The 26556-nt window shown below is 37.7% G+C and overlaps 1 long non-coding RNA gene and 1 pseudogene across 1 annotated transcript; both read right to left on the bottom strand.

Annotated features, from left to right (window-relative positions):
* Positions 1–1236: 1236 nt before the first annotated feature.
* LOC124212127 (furin-like protease 2) lies at positions 1237–3331 on the bottom strand (annotated as a pseudogene).
* An 82-nt stretch (positions 3332–3413) lies between these two features.
* LOC138191368 (uncharacterized) lies at positions 3414–4825 on the bottom strand. Its single transcript, XR_011177706.1, has 3 exons — positions 4703–4825; positions 3742–3924; positions 3414–3477 (listed from the first exon to the last, which is right to left on the bottom strand). It is a non-coding gene; the product is annotated as an uncharacterized lncRNA (long non-coding RNA).
* Positions 4826–26556: the final 21731 nt, after the last annotated feature.

The following is a 26556-nucleotide window of genomic DNA, read 5'->3' as shown; positions in this document are numbered from 1 at the left end:
ATTTTTTTCCATCCGAACACTTTTCGAAAAACAATTCTGCTTTTCTACTCAACGTAAATACTCCACTTGCGTCCAGCTAAAACAGTGTTCCGATTCTATGCCTACGAAAATCCAAGATCGAGAGAGCAAATGAAAAGTTGTTGGAATATTTATGAATATTTATGTTATGGAATACATCGGAATATCAATGTTATGGAATACGTCGTGCGCGTGTCGAATAGAATCCCATTTTGAAATGAATAATTCTTCTCTTTTTATATCATAGCTAATCCAGTAATATAGGTAAATAGGATGGTTGGAGGTGTTCGGAAATGGTAGGACATTTCAAAAGTTAAAGTCGACGATGATCCGGTGCATCAATTTTATCGTTACAGATTTTCGTTTCCCATGAGGCATAGAGTATTCAACAACGATAATGCAGTCCTTAAAATTCATCATTTATCTCTGTCTGGAAAGCTAATTCGCAAGGCGTGGTATTCTAGATATGTCAAAACTAAGCTAGCGGCACGTGTTTGCATTATTAGAAAAATACCCGTACTCTACATACACTGTTTCTAATCTTTTGCTACATTTGGTTTAATCCCCATGCTTCCACAGCACGAATAGTCGGAAATGTTTTTGATTATCCATAATGAAATAAAAAAAGTAACAAAGCTTAAATTTATTGTCAAAACTCTAATGAATACATCAAACTGCGGTCGAATTCATTTATTATTTGCACATGACCTCTGTACATTTGATAAGTTATTCCTAAATACATTGAAACATATGTATTTATGATGAAATATCGTGCAATAGGCTGTGTAAACTATGAACTATAATTTCTATCAAATAGCTGCTTTTGTGTCAACAGGGCTTTGAGACTCAGTTAAGTTGGATCTCGATTTTTGCCATCGTATGCAGGACATTGGGTTACAAGAACAAATGCGAATTACGAAGTACTCCATGTTAGAGATAAGGATATTTTAGTTCCAGTATACCTATTCACAGAAATCCGTATGTGAATATACTAAAACCTCTGTGTTTATTGTAAAAATCTAGTTTCAAACATGTGTATATATGTATATACACATGCATAAGTATACATATACATACATACATATACATGTAGATAAATAATTGCCAAGAAATTAGAAACACTCACAACTTGTCGCAAATAGAGTAAAACGTCAGGTTAATAATATACAAATTACACAAGCGCATTATAAAACGTGGCAAGGGTAATCCTAGTGCAGTGATTGTATAAACTGAAGAAATATACATTTACATATACATGATATAGATTAATAGTCTAGAAAAGAGTATTCAGAGAGCTTATCTAATTCCGATCTTGTAACAATAGATCATTAACATAATCAATATACGGTTAAAGCTGTATTAGCTACATTCACAATTAGAGAAAATTTTTTTTATCCATAGCTTCCACCTGCACGGCCAATTTTGTGTAGCTGAGAGTCGACTCTCTTCCCCTAGATATGGCCTGTACATGCAACAGACAAGTATAAGTCTAATATTATCCATAATTAATATTGAATCTTAAGTGTCATAGGCAGGGCTGATTAGGTTTTCTCGTGATTATAAATGTGCTTGATTTTCATGTTACATAATCATGGAATGAGTTTTACATACACAGCTTCTCTGATTTTACGATCAGTTCAAGAAGCCTAAATTCGATGAAAATCATGACTAACCTAAAGAGCGACAAATATCACGGCAAACAAAGCGATTGATGCAACGCAAATAGCAACTGCAAACGCAGTGGCTGCTGTTACAGCTAATGATGCAGAATCCTCGGTTCTGCCGAAGCTATCTGAAACCCCCCGACCTCCGTCTCGGTAAACTGTCCGCTTTCCAGCTGGAGAGCTATTCCGGCAACCACCTGGATCATGAAATGTTGACATGGTAAGTGAGATACAAAATAATGTTCAGGTTCATCAAACATCTCACTATCAGAATCAAGCATAAGTTCAACCCACCCGTTGCTGGATTACATATACAACAGTCTTGATCCTCGGCATTATTGATACCAGCTGGACAGCAAGGGACGCATTGATTGTTCAGTTTGTCGATGTGCAACGGAGCAGCGCATGACAAGCAGCTAAACTTTCCCGGTCCCGTACATATCTGACAGCTTGAGTCACAGCTTTTGCAGAGTTGCGTCACCCAGTCGTAATATTGGCTACTGAGACATTCTATGCAAAGGCCCCCATCCAGCATTGAGTGAGCAGGACACAAGGTGCACCCTAGCGGCCCTTCGGCTGAAACCAATTTGACATTAGAATGACGTCAAAAGTCCAAACGAATATAGGTTCCCCGTGAGTAATAGACTAGATAATGATCTCATATTTTACCACCTCTACATGTTTTGCAGTAATGATGACACTTCTGACATCCAAAACTGGTCCTAAAGAATCCTTCGGGACATTCCGGATGACATTCTCCTGCAGCCAATTGCCAGCCTCTCGGGCAGGTTACACACTGATCTCTCCTGGGTCCAGAACAAGTCCTGCAGGACATGTGACACTTTGCGCATTGCCACGATCGCTGTAATATCTGTAAAAGCAATATTATACGAATTCCTCACTCATAAAAGCAATATTGTAGATTATCTTAAGGCCTTATCAAATTAGTGTCCGCGTGATATGGTGCGTGAGGTTAATTCATTTCGCGACTCACCCGTCAGCACAGAAAGATCTACACTCGCCACTCTGCAGCTGAAGTCCATCATTGCAAGTGGTACAGTTCAATCTGGAGGTGCAGGTCCTGCATGTATGAAGGCAGGGTAGACAAAGAGGTTTCCCAGCTGGCTGGGCGACGGAATAGTAACCGTCCTCGCATTGAGCGACACATTTTTGACCCTGCAGAAGCAGTGTCTCTTGGCAGGAGACCCAGGAGTCACGGGTGGGCCCGGCGCAAGTCTCGCATGTCGAGTGGCATCTTTTGCACCATCCGTTTTCGTAATATTCAGTACTGTCGCACCGCACGCCGGGACGTTTAAATGTTAAACTCACCGAGCACGAATTCTCGTCCTCGTCCACCTCCGACCACCTCCAACCACCTCGGGTCATACCTTGAATAGTAATAAATATTTTCAGTATAAGAACACATCATAAAAATTGTGTAAGGATTAATATAATTGATTAATTGATTGATAATATATTAAATGTTATTAGTGCACTTATAGCTACTGAATTTGCGCTTGCGCGAAAAATAAATTGAAATAATTTATTGTAAACGTGACAAGTTTGAAAAATTTGAAATAAAATATAATTACAATTGCCGTTAAATATTAGAAAAATATTTTACTCACCGTGCACAAATCCTCGTTCTCCTCGTCTTCCATGTCCTCCCCCTTTTCGTCCTTCTCGTCCTTCTCCTCGTCCACCTCGATCACCCGCAACCACCCCTCACCACCTCTGACTAACTCCAACCACTACCAACGACCGCCGCTAACCACCTCGGGTTATACCTCAAATACTGATAAATATTTGCAGTATTAAAACACATCAAAGATATTGTGTATGGATTAATGTAATTTCTCTATCAACACATTTTACCAAGAAGGTTGTCAAAAAGTTATAAAAACTTATAGAAATTTAATTAGCGCATTGATAGCTACCGAATTTGGGCTTGCGCAGAAAATTGATTGAAATAATTTATTGTGAACGTGACAAGTTCAAAATATTTCAGATGAAATATAATTACAATTGCCATTGAATATTAGAAAAATGTTTTACTCACCATGCACAAATCCTTGTTATCTTCGTCTTCCTCGTCAACCTCCTTCTCATATTCCTCCTCCTTGTCCTCCTCCTCGTCCACCTGGATCACCCGCAACCACCATGAACCACCTCCGACCACCTCCAACCATTGCCAACCACCTCCAACGACCATCGCTAACCACCTCGGGTTATACCCCGAATACTATTAAATATTTTCAGAATCAGAAGACATCAAAAATATTGTGTAAGAATTAATATCATTTTCTCATTGAATCATAGAACTTTTATGAGCGCATTGATAGCTACTGAATGTACGCTTGCGCGAAAAACGAAATGAAATATTTTTTTGTCAATATGACAAGTTAAAAAAAGTTCAGACTAAATATAATTACAATCGCCATTAAATATGCTCAAATGTTATAATCATCCAACTTGCAGATTCCGTCGCAAGAAGCACAATTTGAAACATGTGTATGTAGCTTGTTTACGAGTATATCTCAGTACACTACTATATTAAGCCTTTTAGAACGGATACAGCCATCCATGAGATGATATGAAAGAAACAAGATGTCACAATCACCGTGCACAAATAGTAACATTGCGTTTTGTTTTTGGTTTACATGAAAATCGTTGATCATAATAATTCACTTTGTACTATTATCGTATACAAATGGTTGAAAACTGAAAGCAATCAATAATTATACAGCTAGATATTTACGTAACACCGAAAAAAGGTTAATAATAAAATCAGATGATGGTAAAAAAATATCTTTCATGTCGGTTTAAAGTGAAAATCGTGTTCTTGAAATGCTACCATATGAAAAATCGGGAAAAGTATACATATTTTTTATTCAAATCAATCAAATACGATGGATTTTAAGCGAAACGGTAATTGTTGGTTATTTATTTATTTATTTATTTTTTTTGTTAGGGAGATAACTAACGAAGCTTTTTAAAATTTCGAGTGTGTTTCAACTTACATTTGGACAGTACGAGATCAATTTCCTTTTCATCAATCGTTGCAAAATGACGAAGTTATCAGCTGGCCATTGAAACGCCTCGCCGCCACTTGAATCTCGAATTATCAGGAGAGATGGAGTGCGAGATTTTTGTCTGAAATGAAAAACCTAAAATTACTTTGGATTGACATATATTTTCATCATCGATGAACTAAAATACTCAGAAAAAACGTTTAATCACATCCATTTTCGTTTAAAATTTTCTTGGAGAAAATTGTTACTTTTCACGTTTGAGCTCGACGATTAATACGATATCACGGTTTTTTGGGTCATTTTGGTTCATCGATAATAGAATGGGGGGCGAACTGAAAACAACTGGTTCTAAAACACCCGCTTGCTAAAGCTTGCTCGGGGTCGGATGCCGAGTGTAACTGGTTTTTGTGCTAGGGCGCTCGCTTACTCGTTGTCAGTGTTCTACCAGATGACATGGTTGTAGGGAAGACTGGGGCACGATGACTTCCCAAAAAATTCTGGTATTTGCTACACAATGTAAAGAGTGAATACTGTCTTTGTGCATGTGACGCTAACCGAATCTGCCGTCAGATTGTTTCTATACATATAATGCCACAAATCACGTTTACACATGCATGTAAGTATAACGTATTGCGATTTCATGACAACAAATTTCGGCAAAAAATACTACATAACAATCAGCTAAGTGCTGACAGACTTGAAACACTACGCAGAGCAATTTTATCTCTAATTGAACGACGTTATTGTCCTATGTATACAATGCCAACCACTCACCAATTGCAATTTGTTGATCCTCGTCGTTCGGTTTTTCTTCCGATTTGAAATGTTATCTGAAGCATGTATATCGTTTTGATAGTACAAAACATGACGTTTTCAACAATCGAACTTGTAAACTCAAAAATTAGTCCAGAAGGTGAAAAGTCATCAGGTCTAGGACGTGGACAGCCAGAACAACGGAGCGCTTGTCCTGGAAGTCGAGTTCCTGCAGGTGGTGGACCTTGAGCGCAGAGACTACGGAGCACTTGTCCTGGAAGTCGAGTTCCACCAGGTAGCGTACCTGCTTCGCAGAAACCACGAAGTTCTTGTCCTGGAAGTCGAGTTTCATCAGGTAGTGGACCTGGAGAGCAGAAACCATGGAGCGCTTGTCCGGGAAGTTGAGTTTTTGCAGGTAGTGGACCTTGAGCGCAGAGACTACGGAGCGCTTATCCTGGAAGTCGAGTTTCTCCGGGTAGCGTACCTACTTCGCAAAAACCACGAAGCGCTTATCCTGGAGGTCAAGTTTCACTGGTTGCTGGATCTTGAGCGCAGAAACTACGGAGCGCTCGTCCTGGAAGTCGAGTTTCACCAGGCAGTGGACCTGGAGCGCAGTCACCATGAAGAGCTTGTCGTGGAACTCGAGTTGCACCAAGAAGCGGACCCGGAGCGCAGGATCTAGGAGGTAGAGTACCCGGTACACGAAATCTGCGGAGCGCGATTCTTACACGTCCTCTCTACTGCGCGTTTGTTTTCAGACCGAGGAATTCGGCCAACTGATTTTCTTTGTTGACTGTTTCTATAGACCGATGACGTCAAGAGAAAAAAAAATTCCTGTGCCGTTACTTTCTGAGCATCCGAACATCCGACATACAAATTTAGGTTTCGAACTTTAGTACTATATATGATGATGTATGATGTATCATGTATGATGTACGATGATATGATATGATGCATAATGATTTCAGTTTTCACATCCCAGACAAGAAATACGCACTTTATCTTTCTTTCTGATTCCAGACTCAAGCGGCTAGGCCTTTCGATGGCCAGTCGTTGACTGAAGATATATTCTTCAGTTAACGGGTCAGCTAATAATGCTGCCGTTATACGACAGATTGATGATAAAAATTCCAGCTCGTACCTTTCAAATTTTTGTTAAAATACATTCGAAGTTTCAAGAAGCTTCGTCATATCTCTACCTATAAAAAAAAAAAAAAATCGCCCACAATCACCTTCTTAGGTCTTCAAATTAGGACACTGCGTCAAATACTGTCTCATATACGGAGCACTTATTTCATCTCCATCAAAAGTAGGGCATCCGTGCTGTGTCATAGTTGCTCCGAATTTTCTTTCATACGAACACTTTTCGAAAAACAATTCTGCGTCTCTACCCAACGTAGATACTTCACTTTCGACTAGCTAAAACAGCCTTTTGATTCTATGCCTACGATAATTCAAGATCGAGAGAGAAAATGAAAAGTTGTTGGAATAATTATGAATATTAATGTCATGGAATACATCGAGAGCGCGTCCAATAGAATCCTATTTCGAAATGAATAATTCTTCTATTTTCATATTATAGCCAACTATTGTAGATAATCTAGTTTTTTCCCTGGAACATTATAAAATTTATGTTATGCATCACGTATTAATCGTAAATGGATCATATGTATAATAATATCGTACATGTACCGCATATGCATATATACTTTTTGGTCTCTGCATCACTATTACATCTGATCTGTTATTATTTATGATCTATGTGTACAGTGTGTATACATTCCTCTCTCACGTACCTATACTTCAATTAAATCACTGATTTGCTACGAATTTCGGAGAAAATTTGTTCTCGTTATTTATTTCTTGTATCGCCGACAAGCCGGTAAGTACACACAGGCAAGTCCTGGCTTGAGCTTACCATTGCGAAGACTGTGTTACTCTAAAGGTGAATGCAGCCAGCTTCTTGTCGGAATCGGTAACTCTCCGATATCCTGCAATAAGTTCTCAACTCTACCGTTGGAATATCTCAGGGGACGCAAGCGCACAACGATTTTCGGTTGTCACACCAAAGCCCATGAGAGCAACTGTCTTCATATTCTTCAGTCAACGGCCATCTCTTCGAAAATTGGTATTGGCTTTGCGAAAAATCTGACAAAACTTTCGAATAACCAATGTGACATTTAAAAACGTTTCAGCAATCATCCGTAGTAATATGACTTCCGCTTCGATTTTTTTCAACGTTTTTTCTTGGAAAAAGCTTGAGAACAGTAAGAAGGGAAAATCGGCCCACTCTGGGTCCAAGCTTGAAAATTTTTATATGTGACAAAGGATTTTCCTAAGTGGTCAAAGATAAAACAAGGGTCGTATTGGCCTGGAATGCCCCTTATACATCTACTCGACAACAGTTTTTACTTCTTACTCCATTTTTTCCTACATGTTTTAGTTTTTTTGTTTCTACATATTATACGCACATATTTTGTAATTTTTATGTAAATGACAACCTGAAGCGTTAGATTTCCGAACACGAGTATAAACGGTGCGTATTGCAGTTTCAATGAGGGGAGGCGCTTGGATTGTCTACGTGTTAGGCGCTCTACCCGTGACCTTTGATGCCTTGTAACACCTGAACGCACACCTCTAACCCTGAGTGACTTATCGCAAATTACACTTGTTTAAGCATCCCTTATCACACTCTCAAGTTCGGCACAATTGTCGATACCCTGTATATAAATAAGTACATCAAGAAGTGCGGTCCCGCCTTGCGCCAAGTATTTTTTTTTTTCTAATTTTGCGTTTTTATTCATATCAAACAAATTCATCATTAAACAGTCGTATGTCTCTGTAACTCTCTGTCCAAAAAGTCTCTCTATCTAATAAAAAAGTTCTGAACATATGAAAAAGAAGTAGCAACAGATGGAAAGATTATAATAAAAATAGTATAAAAAAGATTATAATAACAATAGTATACGCATGAAGTTGGCGGTGGAGTGAGATGCCGAAAACAAAACAAAAAGCATCTAACAAACAAAACTTCCTTTGAAAGCTGTCATCGGCTGTTTATGACAGTCTTTGAAATATATCTTTATAGGTATCTGTTTCTAACGCGCAAAAAAAAAAAAACATGCAAACGAGAATTATCAAGATGGTTCCTGACGGGAATTGTCTTTTTCGCGCGCTGGCGTATCGTGTATACGGCACTCAAGATCGACACGCAGAGGTGAGACTGAGTATCGTTTCAAATATATCACACTGGCAAACATGTCAGCAGAAGTAATGAAACAGAACTCGCGGAGAGTTATATCAGAGAAGAAATAGGTTTTCTCGGATCCTGTGAATCCTTGATCCGGTTAACCACTAAGTAAGAGCATTCCCAGTTTCTTTGTAGTTTCGGACATCGTCCTTTCTGTCTTCGAGGTTGAAAAAGCCAGACAGAATCTCCGGGATTAAATTTTATATCCCTGGCTCGAATATCATAACGAGTTTTTAATTTGTCTGAAGTCATAGAAATTCTATTTATAGCAAAGCTATGAATTTCTTCTACTATGGGGAAAATAATAACTATAGCAAAATAAGTCGTCAAATGCAATTGGGGATGCATGGCATAGGGGGTTTTGTACATGTGAGTGGATTCGTTTACGAAAACAATCTGAGCAGACCTGCATAGGGAGCCAATAGCAATGTCGGATTGATCGGAAACAACCGATCAACAATTGCAGACCTGTCATCAAATCAGCATAAATAAATTCACCTCTCTAACAGACACCGTATAAGGAAATAGTGAGGCGCGCAGCACCGAGGTGGGGTTGGTGCGTGAAGCGCGTAGGGACCAACCCCTAGTAATTTGAAAAAAAATTCTTTAATTTTTTTTCAACGACTCTACATCCTTTAAGTGTACCTGATTTCAATGAATCATTGATTATCTATCGACATGCACGACCAAAAAAATTTGTATTTCGGAGAAAATGGCCTTTGTCTAAAATATTATATTTTTAAAAATATTTTTCAAACTTTTTTTGTCATACAAGAATATTGCATACTTCAATTCAATACATATAACACCAACTTCTAATAACATCTCAATATTGAAAAAAAAATAATTTTTTTTTTTATCGAAATTTTTCAGGAGGTCCGACGTGCCCCAGGGTTCCGTTGTGCCCCATGTTCCCATATGGTGACAATATTATCACATATTTCTTCCCTTGCAAGATTCATTTCACAATTTTGTGTACAATGAGGGATTCAAGAGCTTTCATTTAAGCTCTATGTAAATGCAATCGGTGAACAGAGGGCCGAAATATACAAGTTGTAATATTTCCAATATCGTCGAAATCATTAATTCGATCAAGAATTTTCATCGTTTTCAGACTGCAAATGTATATATGAGATGTATGAGATCTATTGTTCTAGCTAGTATTTTTGAACATGAATGACTATTATAATCGCATGAACAATCACCATCATCCAGAGGCCATTCACTCGATGAATTAGTTCAAAATTACTGGCAATCGCTGAAGTTCAAGCTGTACTTAAATACCGAAAATCACTTGGATATCAGCGAGATGTCGAACTATTTTGATCATTCAGGAACTACTTGGAGATCAGTGAAGCTCATGCTATCTGTCAATATTAAAAATTACTTGTGAATTGCTGCTGATTTCCAAACACCTAGCCAATACGACCATCATCGTAGAATCTGTCCACAGAATTCTTCCTAGAACTTTATGATGCACGAAGAGTAGTTTTTGTTTTCGTAATATCGTTTTAGTGAAGTTTGAAATTTTTTAAATTCGCAGAATCTATTTCGCAAACCGCTATTTCTGTTGTCGTACTCCACGTATGCGTAATGTTTAATGAACCTACATTTTGGTAACAAGCTTGCTAATTAATGTGAATTTCAGTGTAGATCTCTGCAAAGCATCTAGGAATAGATTATCAAAATTTCATCTAATTATGCTCACTGCTCGTACAATAATAATTCAAATCAAAGCCGCCTGGGAATGGAATATTCTACATCCCCAATCCCAATTGAAGACTTCATGTTAATTTGAGATTACTTTTCACTTGAAAGAGCTTCCTAGCCTCTACCAAAATTCAACAATTCATTCATGTTATCAATACCTAACTAACGTTCTACGAAGTTTGAAAGAAATTTACTTTACCGTTTCGATTTAGCCCGAGTAACGTTGCGGATATTGGTACATGGTATCAAGTCAAAAACTGCTGTGTTCGGTACGATTGAAATTACAACGTCATTTCAACATCATCTACATTATCTTATGTTAATCCACGTGAAATCTTACGGTCGGGTTAGGGGCTCAACTCAGTAATATTCTCTTAGGTATACCGCCACGTTGTTATTCAACACCCTCGCTAAAGTGGTGCTCTTGTAATACGGAAGTCGAAAATCTATCCCAATGCCTAAATGAATATTTGAACTTCACTGCCAGGGTCGTCTAAAAGGTAAAGGCTAATATGGTTTTCGGGCGAATTTAACCTTTCATTCTTACATATACGAGTTGTGTCGCTCTTGGCCACTCACCATAACAATATTATAGTTTGGATAATCCTTGTAATGGTTTTGACTATTTATACCGGATTAGTGAAGATAGCAACAACCCATATTACGACAACGACTTCGTTTCTCGAGCAAAAGCAAGCATGTTTATAAATTAAAAGTCTTGTGTGTTGTAATTAAAAAAAGTTTTGATCGATCAGACTACAGTATTATTGAGTTCATGTGCAAATTATTGATGAGCGAAAAATGTAGCATAAGAATTACCAAGGGTCGCAGTATTTCACTTTCTTCCGAGAGCTTCGACACGTTTTCAACTTCCATCAACATGCTGTTTCACAGGAGCAATCACCTCGTACGTTTATAGGTAATACCTGTACCTACAGGGTCATTCATTCGTTGCCGAACACGAGTGCAACTCGTTGGTTATTGGAAATTACTTTCCAATCTTCTTTTTCCAGAGCGTTAAAAATATAATCAGAATGAACGCCTTTTATAGCCTGGCTTTTCCATACGCAGATTCATTCACTAATTGATACATAGGAGTTCCCTCCTCCCATATCATATACCAATGGCCAATATACAGTCTTCAGCTGAATTCAAAATATTGCGAGTTATTTCAACGACTTACGACTGAGCTTTTCTACAATCTATAGGCAATTCCACCAATCAAACGTAGGCAATCAAGTGCCCAATTTTTATTCTAGCCTCAATTTTGATATGTTACTGTCCCGTACCAAGGTATGAAAATCTCTTAAATTCGAGATCTCTAGGTGGGACCACTTCCAAAAAGCAGTATGATGATTCATATTCCTAACGAATGTTTACCTCTAACTTCTCAGCACTTTCTACCGTCGTCGAGAAAAACAAAACGAAAAAAAAAAAAAACATGAACCAACGTGTTTCTTGTAGGAAAAGCTCTGATGAATCTTGTTTCGATACTTTCAAGGTTTTCTTCAAAATGCCTACTGCCGTTTCAGCCACATACTGCTAGACTGCGGAAATTGGGCTACCTGTGTCTATAACTTTGAATTCATATATTTATTTTGACAATCTTTCACGCAATTATAAATTTTTTTTTTGACGTGGATAGTTTCCACTGCTTCTGTCATTACTTTTGCTGTTTTACCTTTCACTTGTGTGTACGGTATCTATTCCGAGCAGTAACTTACAATTACCAGGCAACTTTTCTCTTCGTATTTGGCTAGGTCTGTGCCAATTTTTCTTCTTTTCTGTACTCATTATCATAACCTTTGATGATGTAAGAAAATTCTATTTATTATTGTAAAAAAAAGATACATTAGGTTTGGTCAATAAGCAGTTTTTATAATTTCAACGAATCTTTACGATAGCAAATCTCTAGAATCCGAATAACAGGTTTTTAGAGAAACATCGGTCTGTCTGTCCGTCTGACAAACTCTCGCGATGGTCTCGGAAGCGAAAGGATGAAAAAATCTGCAACTAACAGAATTTTACAACCAAATGATAGGTATGAAAAAATTGCTATGTCTCGTTTTTCCAGTGTATTTATTTGTTTGTTTATTCTTTACTTATATTCATAGGTCTCAGTCAAATCATTAAGACAGTTTTTTAGTTTTGAATTAGCAAAAAAAACCAATTTTTTTTTAATAAAAACGTAATTTTTCAGTGTTATTGAACATCTATACAAAAAGTTTAACATTCAGAAATACAAGATTTTTCGGTAAAAAACAGGTGGGGTTTTATTTTTGTCTGATGACTGAAAGCGGTAAAAATCCGAAGGGAAAAATTGTATGGAGAAATGAATCAACGAGTTTTTCGTGAATGATTGCGCTAAGAAGTTTGAAGTTTGGAGAGTTTCCGTATTCTAATACACTTGCTCATATAAACGAATTGCGGCAAAAGAAAAATTTTCTTGTAGGCCTCAACAGGATAACAAAACAAAGTCGGTATCAATTATGGGTGATGAACTCTGTATACGTAAATGACTGTCACCGCCGCGAAATGAAAATTGTGATCAAGAAATATTTACGTGAAAGTTCACATTTATGTATTATGACGGATTTGTTTATTCTATTACAATTTTCACGAACCTGATGTTTTTAAAGGTAGCTTGATACGTATGAGAAGACGATATTTAATGAATAAAGTTTAAAAAATGATCAATAGATCTTCTTTTAACGCTGATTTTCACGAGTATCTCAGTTCTACTTTTGTTTACGCTCAGCTCATTCACCATTTGCGATTAATTCAACGCATTCATTAATCTTTCAAGCCTACAAAAAAAAAATATGAGAAAATATGAGCTCTTGTTTAGTCGACGCTCTTCAACGACCCTTATACATCAATTTAATTGTCTGAAGCTGCAGATTAAACCTTCACATGAAATTTATGAAGTTACGAAAGGGTTATATCAAAAATTAATATAAAAATACGTTTAACGATTTAATAATAGACTGCAAAGATTCTGAGTTACATAAGCAAATTCATTGACTTTCTCTATCAAAATTAGAGGTTGACTCTACAGTTCACAGACAACAGCAAGAGAATGATGCCTTAGATCTCTATAACTCGCAACGACGCTTATGCCTCGTGGTCGTCAATTAAAGATCAATATTGATGGAAAGAAGATGTTTCCAATTTCCGACTTGTCGGTCTCAATTAATATTGATTTCAATCTTATCCAATTTATTATCAACGCTCGATGTATGGATTACGCAGTGATTCCCATAAATTATAAAAAAGCCAATATTACGTCGAGCATTGGTTTCAATCGCTTGTTTGCCAGCAGGCTTAAAGATCTGTCCGTTAAACGATGACACACTGATTTCTTTTATCTTGACATGTAGAGCAAGTGATTACATTCACTATTAAAAATGTTCTCAAATTTGACACACAGATGTACTACACAAAAGTTTGGCAAAAGTAAAAGTTTGGTATTCTCAATAAATTTGCAACAAATTTTTTTAATTTTGATTTTTACTTAGAACAACGTAAAAATGTATTTTGAATTTATTACGTTCTTGTGGTAAATTTTTTATATTTCTAAATTTACTAGACTTTTACTGAACGGCATTTGGAATTTACTAAACATGGTGCTGAATTTACGTGACACATGTACAAGGAAATTTGATCGGAGTCTGTTGAGATTAAAAATCTCTTGTGGCAAAAGGAATCAATTTATATCTTTATTAATTTTGCTCTGCAATTAGTCGAATTTCGAATTTCTTAAAACTGAATTCTGAAATATTGTATATATATAAATAACAATTATACCGTAAAACTGACACGTTCTGAAAACTGATTATAAATCCAATGATGATATCCAAGTTTACGATATTTATTATCGCACTAAACTTTGGTCATTTTACTAACCAATGCTATTAATTACCAATCGCACGTAAGATTACTCATCACATGTACAGTAAATTCACAATTCCGAACCCGAAAAATTGCCTCCTATAATTTTTTAGTAAATTTACAAAACAAATTTTCAACAGTCTTGCGTAATCAAATTCAACCATCCATAGAAGAAGTTAATTAAACTTACAGGTGGTTACGGTCCATTATAAAATATTTACGACATTTTGTACATAAAATTCAATTTTTCATTAGTATCTTCTCACGTCGTTACGATAAACAAAATACGTTCGTGACCCGCCAATTAAGCAGTTAAAAATTATTCTGCAATGTATCTGCGACCGTTCCAGTAGTGATTGCGGTACGCTCATCACGTATCAATTCCCCGTCCACTTCAAATTAAACTCAAACAACACTAACCAGATAATTGATTTATTTGCTCACTGATTGTACTACAAAGGTAAATACAATAACCGTGGAAATCTGAAACATGACTATCTCCATGTAAGGAAACATTACTATATACAAATCTACGCTGATTTAAGAAGAAGCAGGGATCTTATACAGCAATAAGAGAATTCATTGCGAATAAGCGGCGACCAATTTAATTTAAGTTTGGAACTTTTTAAAAGTCAACGGCCGTATTGTGGTGGGTTCATAACTTCTGCCAACTCGATTACAGAATAATATTCTTAACAAAGTATGGGGGGGAATGAAATCTGCAAATATAGAATGGCATAATGATAACGATCAAGAAAATCCTAACCAATAAAAGTGAATAGCCGCCGTATAAGGTGAATGAAAGTTCAAACCATTACGACCTTTTCAGGGGCTTTTGTCGCGTTTGAAAATTGCCTGCATTTACACACCAACGGTTTCCGATCAAATCGGGCGTATTGACTGAACCACGAGGTCGTAGAAGACCCCCGAAGTTTTGATTAACCGACTACGATCATTCCATATTCAGGCCAGGGAAAAACTGTGATTCGTAATAATTTTAGATTTACCTGAAAAACGAACAGCTGAGTGTCCTTTTCCAAAAGCAAGTTCATACGAAGAATTATTATTAATCGTATTTTTTTCCTAGCCTGAATATGGTTTGAAAATAGTGTCCTGACGTCACGTTTTATTGGACCCCATTTCTGCATTTTGTTACGCAAAAGCAGTGTAAGTCAGGGTAGATTTGTTTCTTCGTTAAATGATTGACTTAGCACAAAAAATATGAACATTAGATCGGTAGAAGAACGATTACTGATTAGTTTCGATATAATTACACTGTTTTGTTTCATCAGTTGATCGAAAACGAATCCGCATTTGTTTGATTATAAAGTGCGCATTCCATCTTATGGCATAATGCACTATGTGAGAATATGAAGGAGTTTTGAGGATGGTGTCTGTTTGACCAACCGTGCAGTATTTCTCAAGTGGTATTGTAGTGTGCCTAATTGTGGCATAGCAGGCAAGTAAATTTCAAAAATTACGAGTACAATCACGCGCTTTTAATCATTAACGAAATAATGTACATTATCTAGTGAATTAAAAAAAGTCTATTCAAATTCTGCCACCGCGTTAGAAACAAGTTTGAAGAGGTAAAATACGAAATAATTCGAAAAAAAAAGTATTCATTATTCCACAAGAAATCCTTATCTGTTCTTCCAGGGTGTCTGGTACTTGTCCACGTTACTGGTCCCAAGGTTTAAAAAACTCTATTTCAAAATTCCCATGGCATGTTCGAGGGCCATTAAAAAATTACGCGATGTCGTAAGGATATCAGGACAACAAGTTCAACTGTCTGATTCTGACTCGTACAATTCAGGTGAGCTCTAATTTGTAAGTCATACTAATTTCAATGCAATTAATAATGTATATAATACAATAATATGAAAAATGGAATTGAATTGAAGTTTTTTACAAGACAACATTATAACAAAACACAATTACTGCTTCAAACTTTAGAGTTACGAACCTCCATGATTGATTTTTCAAAAAGAAATATAAAGTCATGTCAAATCAGCCTGCGTCTCATTATGTACTATGTAGAAATTGTGCATGGAAAAATGATTGCTACGAGTTAAAGAGTCGATCAGATCGCGGTTTATTAAACGAAGAGGTTCATGTACTCGCCCAGTACAATTCGCAGATTTTTAATTTTTTTTCTTTGACTCTCAACATTTTTCTATCTGTCGCCAAATCTGACCACGGCAAAGGTTTACCCTAACCAAACATAATCCAGCGCAATTCTCATAATTTCGATACGTCAAAAGTGCTGGGCTGGTCCAATTTTCGCGTTTCCGAAACTCCCAGAGAACCGTACAAGTCAGGGAATCGGGATTTATTTCTTACTCTCTCCACAGGTATCAAAGGCTGACTATTGTATATAATCGTATAATATCGATTTTCAAAACGTTGTTTTTATACCCCGTCAAAGTACCTGGTTTCACAAATTACTTTCAAACTTTAATATACAATATCGGTAGACTATCATAATATATATAAGAATTGCACTTTAGGATCATTCGATTGGAACTCGTTGATCATCGCTTTGAACATTGTTCAATTTCGCTGGAAAATGCTTGAAAAATGCCAATTTGGAATCAATTAATTGCTCCGATGAAGCAATTTTTACTATTTTATTGCATGCTGGCTCTATTTTTTCTTCAGTCATTTTCTTAGTATATTTTAAAATGTATGATAAAACGTTTTCGAATCGACGTATTCCACAAAAGAATTTCGGAAATAAGTCAATGTTTGAGGCGGTTATACATTCTGCTCTACGCGTTGTAACATTATTAAATAAAGTAGGCAAAGCTTTTAAAACATCTACTATTTCCCAATGCACACATTTAATACTCGCTTTGAATGCGTTGTGAATTAAATGCAAGCCACATGTACCTATATTTACAAGTATTTTACTGTCTTCGTTCAAAGATAAACTGTCCTGCACATCTCTCAAAAAACGTATAGCTGGGTAAGCATGCCAAAAATGCCCTCTCTCGGTATGGATTCTGCAAGTGACCTACAGTTTTCTGTTGGCAAGTGACCGGCTCGTACCAAATTTGAGCCTTCTAACTCCACTTTGCTTGAAATTATCGAAAAAAGGTGATTTTCACAATTCTCGCGATAACTCCTCTATTTCTACCTATAAAGAAGTTAGGAAAAAAACTACAGATCCAGCAGACATTTGTGTACATATCAAGGTTTTTTTTCAGATTTTTCGATAGCAAACTCCACCTTTGAAAACGTTTGACTGACCTTGAATAAAATAAAATGTAAAAAGTGATACCCCTTTTGAAACAAGATCATCTTTGAACGTTACCGGTGCCCCTGAAACTAACAGAAAGTCAGCTAGAAGTAGCGTTCAGAATGTACGTAATTCTGGCGGAATCATTACAAATCGTAGTCAAGACATGCGTTTGAACCATGAAAGAAAATTATAGAATTTCAAGACAAATATTGAAAGTCAAAAAAAGAGAAGGGTTGTTTTACAACTGTCTTACGATAGGGCTTGGTTGAAAAAAGGTTCTGGAAGATGTTACAAAAGCAGACAATACATTCCATAATGCGTATATAATGCCTTCTTGTCATTGCTCTTCTGAAGCCTCTAATATCACTGGAAAGGAGTTTCAGTCTATCGTTATTGGCTTTACGGATACGTTAACCTTTTACAAAAAGATATTACATGAAAGACGTACTGGAAAACAAGTTTCGCACACTCTGCTTTAGCTGAAGACTATCTGATGAATAAGTTCTACATTCACGAAGGAGTCAGCAAATGATGCGTCTGTTGACGTTCCAATTTTGCAACAACTTCTTACTTATAAAGACATCAATATTTCTTTGAAATAATTGATGACCTGTGTTACGGTGGATAGATTTTCGAACGCAAGAAATTGAAAAAGACGAATTGAAAACTCTGAAGAATTCACTGAGTATGTTAGAAGACGAAAAAACAAAGATTCAAGTAAGCGGCATCGTAGAATTTCCGTTAATATTATTAACAAAATAGCTGAAGCTGGAATTAGTATGGATTAATTGAAAAAAATTAAGTAGAGTAAAGGAATTAAAGATTTGAAAATTTCTCGTATCGATGAACGTCCTCGAGTAACGGCTAGGATAATATCTATTACTGAAATTCAAAAACGACTAGACGAATTGAGTAATAATGTGCAATGATTATTAGTTTTTTTGTGAATAATGTATTCTTTGTTAATGTTCAAACTTCTCATTTTGTGATTAAATCTAAATTATTCTTCTTTCGTACAAACACTTTCAGTACTGTTTTTCTACACGAATAAAATTATCCTTTTTATTATTGTTGTTAATCGTGATCGCACCAGAGCGCTAGCTCTGCGAGCTCTAACCGATTGTATTTTTACTTCTTTTCGTTATTTACCTATTCGTCAAATTGGTGCCTTGTGACAAAGTGCTGAGGAGAAGTTTGGCAACATTCTAAGACACAAACTACATCTACAACTTCTCAAGCCTCGCGAATATAAGCGTGTTAGCCGCAACACTTGACAATTGAGGTTAGGTTGAAGTTAAGAAACATTCAGCAACATGCCATGGATAAACAGCTTTTGGCTGCTAACACAGAGATCACGACCAAGAACGACCACTCAGCATCTTCAGTGGGCTTCACGACCAATATCATCACAGAGACTGCATCACCGGAAATACTACAGGAAAGTAAATTGAGCGAAGTTTTCTTCTCCCTCTCGTATAACAGACAACACTTAAGCTCGCTTGCACCTAACTTTGTATTCGTAATTAACGCTACACCTCCTAAAGAGCCCGAAAGAGTTATTGTACCAGCCACGCAACCCTCTTCCAGTAAAAGGAGACGCCCTTCAAAAGCAGCTGCATTGCAAAATAAGCGCTCGTGCTGTTCCAGCTCTATAACCGATTATTTTCAGGCTAACCCGCAAAAAGCGAGCACATCAGAAGGCAGCTCACCGGTATCCAAGTCTCCACTGGCTAAGATTTTACGGTCTTCATCCTCTCCACCGACGAACTTGCGTATCACCATTATTGCATCTCAACTGAGTCCACTATCTAACCAAATAAGCTTTGAAGACACTATTCCACTAACGGCTAACTCACTTTCAGAAGTCCTAACAACGCTGGACCAATGGAGAAAAGAGGACAACGCTGTGTGGGACAGTATGCGTACTGAGTAATTAGCAGAAATCTGAGCTTCCAGAAAAGACCAGGCTAGATTATTCGAGGAGCAAACTGCCAACCTTGACGCTGAAAACTTGGAACTAAAAGAGCAGATCTCTCAACTCAATACATGTATCTCGGCCTTGGGAACAAGCAAATTATCCAGCCAACCAAGAAGAAGCAACATAAACTACTAAACCGTACCTAGCGCCCCTACACCTGAGAAACGGAAAGTGCTGGAAAAAATCTGATCAAAGCCGGGATTTCGTCTGTTGATAAGTATCTTTGCAAGAACAATATCATAGGCAGAGGCTTCACTGTGGAAGCCGACACAACCACCTCCAAGCTAAACGTCTTCACAAAAATAAACTTTGGTATTGACAACGCAGTCGTAGACGCACGTTTGATAAGTAAGAATAAGCGAACGATTAAGGCTACTCTTGCAGACGCCAATACTAAAAGAATAATCATGTCGAGAAAGAAGTTCCTCAAAGACGCTGTTCGCTTGAACCACGACCTTATCCCGGAAGAAGAGATATGCGCCAGTAGGTTTCGCCGGGAGGCCAGAAGACTAAAAAGCGAAGGCAAGGTAGTCAAATTAGGCTAACAGTGTTTATATACTATAAATGGCATAGGCTACAAATACGGAGCAATTTCATATTCGCTCACGCCTGGCCCCCTGACTGTAACATCTAACTCATCAACTGGTATAGCGACACAATCCTCCTCAACAGTACCCGCAGAAACATAATCTCAAGTTTGATAATACCTCCAGCGTAGTATAAAGCACGCCTGACGACTTTGAAGGCATAACAATAACGGTCTAGAATATACACGGATCCAAAAATCTCCCAGAACTCGTTAACCTCGAAAGTAATGTGTACTGCATCTCGGAGACCTGGAAATCCACACACAGCATCCCACTGCCTTCCATATTTGATGCATGGGTCAGCTATAACTCACCAGCAACCAAAGTTAACAAATTTGGCAGACAAAGTGGTGGGCCGCTCTGTATTGTTGAAGACCACCGCACAGTTATTCTGGATACCTCTGAAAATCGGTTGGTACTCAAATGCACACTGAAAGGAACAAAACTAATCACAGGTTCTATCTACGTTAAACCAAACCATAAACACTTTGAACATGGCCTGGACTATCTCTAATTAATACTGAACGGTATAACAAGTTCGGCAGACTACGACATTATAATAATGGGAGACGATTTCACCGCCAGACTGGGTAAATATGTAACAGAAAAGCTTACCTTCCCGGAGACTTCCATCTTTCGTTCAACGAGAGGAGCTGCGGGTACAGTAACGAATCATCAAGGATCTTTCTTGGCGGATTTCATCAGCAGCAACGGTTTTATTCAGCTTAACGGCCACACCCCAGGGGATCCCTCTGGTGGGTTTACATTCAGAAGCGCCAAAGGCAGAAATGGAACCACATATGTGGAGACACGTTTCGCGAATCTATGCATTGGTCATGCCTCACCGCTCAAAATCGCACGCAGTCTTCGGTGGATTGTCTCCACAACGCCTTCTGCGCAGTTCGATGGCTGCCAGCTCCAATGTGCTGAAACAACGCTCCACCAACACTAATAAGCTCCTCCCAGAAGACTGGTTTGACAAAGAATGCAAAGTAATGAAGACAGTCGCTCAGCTACTCCTGAGACAGTGCAAAGCGGAAGGCCAGAATTTGCCACTGTGGTCTTTATACTTGACCACCAAAAAAGAATACTAAATCATACTAAAACTCAAGGCTAAATAGCACCAAAAGTCCTTGACTAAGCAGTTTGACTCTGCGAAATTGCCAGCGTAATACTGGAAAGCCGTAAAAATGGTAAGAGGCTACAAACTACAAAATAACGTGATCTCACTCGACACGTGGCATAATTTCTTTACGAATACTTATCCTGCTAATACTTCGATTCTCCTAGCACTTACATACATTCCTCCCTGTGCTCTTGACCTCGACTTTACCCTAGAAGAGCTACGCACAAGGATTACCAAATGTAGCAAATCACATGGTCTAAACTTCATTCGCAATGACTTGCTGAAAGAATTACTAGAAAATTGGACCTTATATCTTCTTTCGCTATTCGATAAGATCTATGAATCCGATGTTATAACCACGGGCTGGACAAGCATTGTTATGATCCAAAGTCAGTCTTCCGAAATTTATCATGGTGCGATCCATTATACGGGTTAAAAATAAAAAAAAACGTTATATTTTCATATAATATGATATCTGAGGGCTTTCCGAACGTTAACCACGAATCTGAATTTGTATTTCGCAATTCGAATTGGGAAAAATTCTTTTTATTCTGTGAACTTGGAACCTGCAGTGTAAAAATGGGAAATTCGAGGGATGGCTTACGGTCAGCCTAAAGCCACTCGTTAATAGTAACATGCGCGTAGTTTTCTCTACGAAATCTACATTAGAAAGTTTCGAATAATTGGAAAATCCATAAAATCAAACGCATGAATGCAATTTCTGAATTATTCATATTTCGTCGCACGAAATATTCGCGAGAACAACTATAGAGAGTGAGATTTCTCGTTCTGGGTGATACAATTCATTCTCTAAATAGACAGCTTATCAGAACAGTCTGTCTCAAGAGCGGTCATTGAATTTGAATTTGGAATGAAAAAGAATGGTTAGTGTATAAATGTCTGATTTATCGATCACGGGGAAAACGATCAATCGAAACTACCAATTAATCGATCAGTAAATAATCGCACAGCCCTAGAACGATAATATTTATATAGAGACCCGTATTCAGCGGGATGCGTTTAGGCGGTATGGGACTATACAAGTTTTTAACAGGTTATTTACACGACTTGAATATGCTACAGGGCTCTACTCGTAATTCCCTACGAGGATTAACATCGCCAATAAAAAGAAATTTTGCAAATGTAACTTCAGATTCGTGATCAGCGACCCAAAAAATCTTGCGTTACCAATTTTAATTCGATGCCGTTTATCCATTCTGAAGATATCATCATTTTTATTTTATTTTGTAGAATCTTGTTATTTAAATAATTCAAAAAGTACCGAACTAATCCAAGCGAAGATCTAATCAGTTCTGATTTTATAAAAGCCGCGTCGATTGAAACCAAAACTATTAAAATTCGGTTACTTGTTTTCGAGATATCGTCGGACAAAAAAATTGATCGGATTCATACATACGTACACATATACGTACAGATGCCCATTGGAAATGGTCGGAGGTGGTTCTTTATATCCTAAAATTTCGAGATCTAGTGAAAATTCAAATTTTCATTTTCGGAGTAACTACGTTAACTTTTTTTTCTTCTAAAAACAGAGATACGGGAAGTTGAAAATAAAATCTGTTCGACTTTAACTCTTTCGAAGCTTGAAGATATTAGTAGATGGTGATACTGTAAAAATAAATCTTCTGTTATTGATTTAGTATAACTATATTGATTGAATATCCTTGTAAGATTTCATTTGTCATACGAAAAAAATTGTCAGAGTGATTCTAAGTGCGGGATTGATAACTGTAGTAATGGGATCAGTGTATCTACCCTGAAGCGAAAGTTTTTCTCCCGCCCCGTAGCTATAAAAAATTCAATTTCACTGACCATCCCTTGGCAGAACACATTACGGAACGTTGAATAGGCTGTGTCCCTACCTTTGCCGTGCTTGTGGGGAGAAAGCTCTTCGAGGCCTGCAAGCTCAAAGGCGCATTGATAATTCAGATAACTGGCCACAGGTAGATCTGCCTCGGCTTGAATCTGAAAACGTTCGTACCCGTCTGTACGGCTGTATCCTGGCATTTGGAAGACCATGGCAGACAGTTGAGAGGAGGCGATACCGGGAAACCCCTCACTTTTCGAAATTAATTTATGAAAACCCCCGTCCGCTTATATACCGGTCTTAAGCTTCTGTAAGCTTCTCCATTCGTCGAAAGCCTCGATCCTTAACCAAGGAATACCCTGCCTTGACTAGCTAAGGCCTATCAACCTGCTCGGTTTACTCTACGCCATATCGGCCCTCGAGCTATAGGAAACTAATGGTAGTTAGAGTCGTAGCAGCGGAACTACGGTTGGTAAATGTCTGGTGCTAAGTAGTGGATATTGGTTGGCGACTATGCCCGACCTTACTTAAGCATGGTTACACGACGGGAGAGTAATTCATAAAGTTTATCACCCCAAGAGAGCAATTCTGCGAAAGAAAAACGAGCAAAAGGCCACCACAAAGTTCCATTTTACCCCGCTGGAATGGACGGAGGAAAAAGGTTGACTCGGAGAGAGAGAGAGAGAGAGAGAGAGAAAGAGAGAGAGAGAGAGAGAGAGAGAGAGAGAGAGAGAGAGAGAGAGAGAGAGAGAGAGAGAGAGAGAGAATCGAGAAAAAATAATGAGACACGCGGCTAGCATGGAAATGAATTCCCTGCATCTCTGCTGTTTGCGGGGAAAGGTGTTTTTATGCGCCCCTAGGGATCTAGGAAAGAGGAGCCAAAAAGAATCCCGAAAGGGAAGATGGGCAGAAAATACCCGACGAAGAACTGGTAAAAGAAATGCAGATGAATCGCTGACTTCATCGCCAATCTGTTCGAGGTCCCGAAATCTACCCGGCCAAGAGTGGCGGCCAATCTCATTTTAACAAAAGCCGTCGCCTTTTTCAGCAATGATTCAGAATAAACATGATAATGGCACAATATTTGTATAGCAGCCTTCACTTGAAGATACGTACCAGTTTGCATAATATATTTCGTAACAGGTACACCAAATGTTTATTTTTCCATCTTTGAGCTCCCGAGCATTTTGTTATCGGTTGCAGATTTATTCACTTTTATCTTTTACTCAGCCCTACAGAATGTTTCGCAAAAAACCTTTTTTGACGCATCATTTTCCTATTCTAATTACTGGATTGTAACGACTGCGGTAGCAGGCTTGTATTTGTTGTTACGTTCAACTCCGATGCAAAGGAACCGTAAAGATATTCCTATCAAAATGTGTTTTCCGATGCAATCAATTATTTTCACAATTATCTACAAGTTCCCAAAGAATCTGGTGCCTGCGAGATGCTGTAAACTTTGACGTGAAAACGTTTTTGATCAACCTTTGAAGTGAAGGAAAAGAAAAATACGGACCTTTGGAAAGAATATGTAAAGCCTATATTTTCGGCCTATCCGTGTGCGTGTGTATTTCTGTGTATGGTCTTCATCGGTCGAGCACATTTCGAGTTACTCGACAGCGAAATCAGAAAAAAATATTATTTGGGTTTAAAGAAAGATTCTCTCAATAGATCAGCGTTGTACGTTATGTCTAATATGGCACTCATTCGATTTTTCACTTTCTTCACATTTTTTTCAATTTATGCTGGGCTTCAGTCTCAATATGTACTAAATTGTTCGGTGTAGCGACGAGCAGTAAAAGAAATATAGTTGCCGTTCACCCGTACGCACTTGTCTAATACGTGTGATTAGCTCGTATAAAAACATTGATCGTCAGAGTAGAAAACTGCTCATGGCGTAAACTGTAACGCTGATGTTTACGATCAGTTTCTGCTCTGACCAGCGGAGTGACGGTCAATGCTTTAGCATAGGACATACGAAACAACCCATTGCAAAACATTATCACCTGAATCGAGCTGGGTGATCAAGTAACAAAAGTTTAGTAGAACTTTTGGGTTTTCCCCGACGCTTGTTGGTAACACAGTTTCCGTGCAGGGCACTCTTGAGATAGAAAAGCAAACAAGGTTCCACTGTTTTTTATTATTATAATCAATGCTATCACTTTTACTAGTCAGTTTCCTGTTACAGTTCATTTTTGTTGCTGTAGTAATAGAATTTTGTAAGTTCTCAAATGAGAAAGTGGAAGGGGAAACTTGTTTCACTCTACTGGCTTAACTAAACCATCATAATAGTACGAGGATGAGATTTAACAATGTGATCCACTTGAAGCTATTAATAATTCAACTCGCTTAGCTTTACTTGAACCATCAAAATCTACGTTTTATGTCTGTATTTTCGACTATATCGGACATTTATCTTACCCAACAGAGGTCAAATAGTCTTTGAGATCCCTGCGGTTTTCCAGAAGGCTATGAAAAAAATCTTTCACGATACGGTGATAATCTGCACTACAAAATTTGATGTCATCTGCGGACTTAAGTAAGGAAGCGGACCAAAAATTGTCATTTATGTAAAATGTCGGTGGTGAGAATATAACTAGAAAACTTCGATCAGATTGCCTGTTAAATTTGATGAAATACGCGTAAAAGATACTAAGCAAGTACGATTCAAACGAAGGCCGCAAAGCTTGCAAGATTCGAACTTGCCTATAATTTAAAACCTTGATCGCAGTAATGCTTAGGAACAGAACTCCGAAAAACCATCTTATTTAAACCCTTGGTGAAGTTTATTTCGATGCGAAAATTTCACGGCCTTTTACCGAAACTATATTATATACGTTGTGCTTCGGACCGTAAAATGCGTCAGGAATAAAAGTGGGGTCGTCCGAGTTTTATCGTTACGTGGAAACTTCGCTGTTCTGGTGAGAGTGAGCCACAGATTCAGCTTCGTTTATGGGGTATGGCTATTGGGTCAAATTCTACGTTTGCCAACATAAACATGTATCCCAACTATCTCCGATGCATCACATCAACATAACTACGTCAGCGTGGGCTACTGATGACAGGGCTTAGACATGTTATAGATCAGTCAGATCAGCATTATAATTCCGAATGACTCGCCACTTGAAAAAAAAAAATATGGATTATGTTGAGGACGACGTAAATAATAAGGATCCCAGTTGTTGGAATTTGGCATATATTTGAGAGTGAAAAAAAACCTTTAAAAAACGTGCATTTTTTTCGGCGTTGATATTTCCAACGTGAACGATGGGAGAACATCTACAGAGCGAGAAAAAATGTATAGAACCAAATTTGTATAGTACCAATTTTATAGAGCACCAAATTTCTCAGACAAAACTCACCGAATGCACCAATTTATTTTTAATACCTTGGTCTTAAGAACAGCTCAAAATTAAAATACTAAAAAGTTCGATTTTCGCAAAACATCCGTAAACCAGTATTAACTGTTAAATTC

The sequence above is a fragment of the Neodiprion pinetum genome, chromosome 1 (genome assembly GCF_021155775.2).
Source record: "Neodiprion pinetum isolate iyNeoPine1 chromosome 1, iyNeoPine1.2, whole genome shotgun sequence".
Lineage (NCBI taxonomy): Eukaryota > Metazoa > Arthropoda > Insecta > Hymenoptera > Diprionidae > Neodiprion > Neodiprion pinetum.
Note: the sequence above shows the minus strand (reverse complement) of the source record. Positions and strands in the feature narration are given on the sequence as shown.